Source organism: Lepidothrix coronata, unplaced genomic scaffold, assembly GCF_001604755.1.
Source record: "Lepidothrix coronata isolate B3197 unplaced genomic scaffold, Lepidothrix_coronata-1.0 Scaffold115, whole genome shotgun sequence".
Taxonomy (NCBI): Eukaryota; Metazoa; Chordata; class Aves; order Passeriformes; family Pipridae; genus Lepidothrix; species Lepidothrix coronata.
The window spans coordinates 652,537-657,634 of record NW_016690295.1 but is presented as its reverse complement, the minus strand read 5'-3'; the positions used below and the strand labels follow the sequence as shown (position 1 = coordinate 657,634).

At 38.0% G+C, this 5,098-nt stretch overlaps 1 long non-coding RNA gene across 1 annotated transcript; it reads left to right on the top strand.

Annotated features, from left to right (window-relative positions):
• Nucleotides 1-208: 208 nt before the first annotated feature.
• LOC108502252 lies at nucleotides 209-3,472 on the top strand. Its single transcript, XR_001876398.1, has 3 exons — nucleotides 209-329; nucleotides 2,600-2,620; nucleotides 3,266-3,472. It is a non-coding gene; the product is annotated as an uncharacterized LOC108502252 (long non-coding RNA).
• The last annotated feature ends 1,626 nt before the right edge of the window (nucleotides 3,473-5,098 follow it).

Below are 5,098 nucleotides of genomic sequence, written 5' to 3'. Positions count from 1 at the left end.
ACTCCATGCAGACAGAAGTTGGAGAGACCTTGACCGAACCTGAGGGGACGGTGGAAGGTCACTTCCCAGCAGGTGCCTCTCAGTGGTGGGTGCACCCGCGCTGCAGCAGCTCCCTTGAACACCAACCTCCTCTCATTGCCTTGGATACAGTCCTCCAGTCCTAGGGTCATAAAGCCACGGAATCCTCGACTCCTATGGCCACGGAATCCTAGAGTCACAGAATCCTAGGAAACCCCAGATTTCGGCGCTCATTTTTGACTTAGGGATGATGCTGAGACATCAGGTACCTGAGAATGTTCTCTACTTCATGAATTATCTGGATGTTTTCAGTCAATTGCTTGTCTCTTCTCAATTCTGATGTGGTCTTAGATTAATTCTTACATAATAATTCTTCATAAGTAGAAGTTCTGAGAATCTGGCCATTTCCTGATTGATAATAAGCCTAACAGGGAAATTCACCAACGTGGAAATTCTGTTTCATCTGTTATTTAGTGGATTTGAAATGAAACATTTCAGACTACTTTTACAAAATGTAGTATTCAAATTTACCAGTAGGGAAAAAAAGATTTGGTTTGGTTTGGTTTGGTTTGTTAAAATCCCGGTTTTTACAGAGAACATTCTGATTCTGAGTCAGTTAACTTCAAGCACACTGTCCTTTTCCTCTTTAGTTATTTTAGTAACTCACAGGTAGAGTTCTTCTCTCTGGACACAGATTGCTGTTTAAATAGATGCATCCACCATTCTATCATATCTTCTTCCAAGTGGTGGAAGATCTGCCTTAGGAAAAAGTGTAGAAATTTACTGTAAATGACTTTCCCTTTTTATTCAAAGTTTGCCACATCAACAAATGGTGTGTTGTTATCCTCCTTTACAAGTGGAATAATCTGAGAGAAGGAACAGAGCAGTTGCCTTTTCCTTACAGAAAGTCTTCAACGGGTGGCAAATGTAGCCGTGTAACCCATGAACAACCTGTAAATGAACAGGTTGAACAACCTTGAACAACATCACTATGTTTTCTTGCTGGCAAATATGTTTTGCTGTAGAAGTAAAGTTTGAATTTATGGTAAATAAACAAATAGAAAAGTGGAAAAGCAGCTGTGAGCAAGTCTCTGCTTACTTCAATCAGAAAAAGTGAATACACCTATTTTGCTAAATTATCACCTATCTATTATCACTTTAGTAGCCTCTTCAAAGAGATGGTTCTCCCTTCTCTACAAACTTCCCATTAGTTTTTACCCAAGTCAAGATCTCAACTCAGATCACAAGAAATTAAATATTACCACATATTGCACCATCCATTTCCAAGAAACAACTTCCACACAGCAAGATAATTAAAGGGTATCTTTTACAGCATGAGATTTCAGTGGGATAAGTATGGCAAAAAGAAACCAAAAAAGTATTCAGGAAATAGGTTTTTTTTTTAAAAAAAAGCTTACCATTTAACAAAAAAAAAAATTATAGAGTATGGCAAAGAAACATATTTTATTCCTTCATAATCTTTTACAGGTATACTCTTTTGTATACAAAAACATGCCAAGTTTCTTGGATATAATTTTAAAATATAAAAAATTTATGAAGAAATATATACAATATAGAGGCCTATATGGTGTGGGGAGAATTTTACATTTAATTGCTTTAAAAGAGTACAAACTCAGGCAAATGGAGACTGCTTTTGCAAAATCTCATTGTATTTACATGTGAAATGCTGAGAAGTGCCTGACACGACAAATGTCAAGTACAAGTACTGGATTACTCTGCCTCATCATCACTATGCACATCCATTGACACATAAAGATAAGCCTAATGACTTAGATGATTTAGAAAATGAAAAAAAGAAGTCTTCAGTAAGAACAGCTTGCAAAACAAAATACAGAGAGGGCTGTGCTGCCTCTGCAAGCATCCAAATAGAACACAAAAACACTGCCAATGTAAGGAGGCAAAAATAAAAGAGAAGATCTTCAGAGCAAGTGCAAAACAAGTCTACAGTTTCATTTTTCTCAAAATTCTCTGTGACCAACCCTTTACAAACAGGTTAGTCAGAAACTATGGATTTGAATTCCAAAACAAATCCATGTACATTTTACATGCATTTAAATAGAGCATTCGACCCTATTCCAACGATATCCCTGAACCTTTTACAATATCATAGCTTAGTGAAGCAACAAGTCATATACCTTTCAGGATAATAACATATCAAGGTTAGTTTGCCAGCCAACTGGCTACTGAAGACAAATCTTCAGGGATGTACAGAGTTTGGCAGCTCATTCAATACTCATCATAATTTCAATCCACTACAGTCAGCCATGAAATCTACCTCTTTCCACTATGCTGGCTTTTTTAAAAGAAAGAGAGAAAGGATTTTATTTTGAAATTAGTAACTTCTATTCTCTCTGCACGTTACAGTTTGCAGGATAGTCTGTAATGTCCTAATTAACACCATACAAAAGGCATTTTAGGAGACAAAATTAGAAAGGGAAGTAAGAACAAACATAGATTTCTGCTCTTCTGCCTGGCAGGAGTATCTAAACAGAGACAGAATTGGGGTTTGAGGCTGCCATTCAGATTTTCAAACTGGCTAATCGATGTAATTCACTTACAGGGAGAAGGTCCCATACAAGAGGTCAGTAGTAGCAACGAAGAGAAGAACCTTTGGCTCAGCAGTACCTTCCACTGAACACTCACCTTTTCTACTCAGCAGTTTCAACACACACAGAGTTTGTGGTTTTTTTCTCAGTTTTGTAGATGTGTCTGCTCTGATTGAAAAACTCCCATTTCCTTCAAGGGCAGCAAACTCAGATTGATACTGTGTGACTCAGAGAGGCTCATTTCTGCATCAGATGGCTGATACAGAAATCATACATAGAGGGGTGAACCTTTTCATCTTGTAATAGATGATTGTGAAAATTATCTATGTAATTATTCAAATTGCTTGAGTTACTGTTGTTAGAGAAGGTTAATTCAGCTTAAACCCTTTTTGGAGGATAACCTGAGCCTAAATAGTACAAATTAAAAACACATTCAGTAACTATATTTGAAGATCTATTATTTTATTCCCAACCCTTTTTTTTTATTCCCAGGCTAGAATAATAAAAGCTTCCTATTATTTGGAACAGGTAAACAAATGAACATCTGTGGATCTTTGCAACAGAAACTTTTAAAATTAACCTATGTCAGATTTGATGTCTCACCCAAGTGTAAGACTTTAATCATTGCTATATGAATACAACACAGATAATAATTCAGTGAACTTACTGCTCTGTAACAGCAACTGAATGCATCAACAATACCTTTGACCATTTCTGATCCAAGATCCCTGAGTCCATTCCTGAGGAAAGGCAACGGATATTTGATTGCACCAAGAGTGTTGGACTGACTGATGTCGGGACTGTGTGAACAGAAGGAAGATCCTCCAGAACATTCCCACTGGCACTCTGTGGGGACCAAACTCTGTGGAAGACAACGAAAATTTACTGGGGACAATTCAGAGATAATAATAAAAAACAATAATACAACAGTAGATCTCAGAATGCTTTACAAGACAGGTATCATTCACATTTGCAGCCACAGAAACATAGATATAGTGGTAAGAGCTAGTTTCAAGGCAGTGAGAGTTGTTCCAGCAGGTCAAAGGTATGAGTCAGCACTGTCTGTACTTACATTTTTGTCTCAGACACTAAATGGGCCTAACTCAGTGTTCATGGAATTAAACTGCAGTATCTTGCAGAGAGCCAAAGGAGCTTTGCAGCAAATCTTAGACACAAATCCTGACTCAAGCAACAACGAACTAAGCACAGATTCAAGAGAAACCACTTCTTGAAGCAACCCCCAAACAAGAAAAGAGCTAATATCAAAGAATGCCAAGATCCATTTGACTAAATTACCTATCTGAAAGGTTTTATCACCTGTGAATGCCACAACTCAGGCACTTAAGAAACACAAACTGTGACCTTTGCAGAGTAGATGTACTACTTAATTACAGCAAATGTGAAACTTTACTAATTCTACCACACCTTCATCTGTTTGTACTGTACCTGCATACAGACTCTTGTCTCTCTGTACACTTCCCTCTTACAGCTTCATGACTATGTTCCATCTCTGTTAAACTCTGACAGAGGTGAGAGTGGTGTGCTCTCCCATGAGCGTGTCCAGTATGATTTCCAAAAACTACGTGTGTATATATATATATCTCCTTTAAATAATAAAGGATGCATACACTACTGGTCTATTAGCAATATATTCCCAGTAATATGCTCTAGTGATTTAATTATAGCAACAAAATACAAAAAGGCACTGGAGATAATAATTGTAATTACTTAGGTTGCTATCTTGCCCTACAATGCTTCCTTCCACATGCAGATGAATAACATACATATTTAAATAAACAACAACCAGAGCAACGGTTTGGAAACTGCTGGCATCGGTGATTTCATACAATGAGCTACAGCTCATGACTTTTTTCCCTTAAACACTCTTGTTCAATAGAATGAAATTACTAACAAGGGACACAGAAGTTTTCTTTCTCTTTGTTTTCTACTAGAAAACAACCAGCTTAATAGTGAAAATATCGATACTACATTATCCACTTGACGAGAATGCCAGGAAGAACAGATGTGGGGCAAGTCCCAAAAATGCCTTGACTCGCAGAACACGTGCTTCATTCCATCACCTACAACTCCATTGCTGATGACTGGCTGTGCATGTTATTTGAATATGTATGAATTTGAACATTATTTGAAGCTGAATGCACTGGGTCTGGCTGGGATTGCTGTACTGCTGAGCAGTACTTGCAGTGTTCGGGCTTTCTCTTTTCCTTGCCCCTGGAGGTGAGCAAGAATTTGAGCAGGGACACAACCTAGGCAGCTGTCCCAGACTGAAAAAAGGGATATTCCATGCTCTACAACATCATGATCAGCATCAAAGGGATTTTGAGGAAGACATTGCTTGGACTCTAGTGAGGCCTGCTAGTCTACTTGTGGAAGGTGGTTAGTGATGGGCTTCACATCATCCATTTGTGGGGGTTTTTCTCCCTCTTTGTTTATTAAACTGTTTATCTCAACACACAAGTTTCTTCACCGTGTGGGGAAGCGTCGTGCTTAGC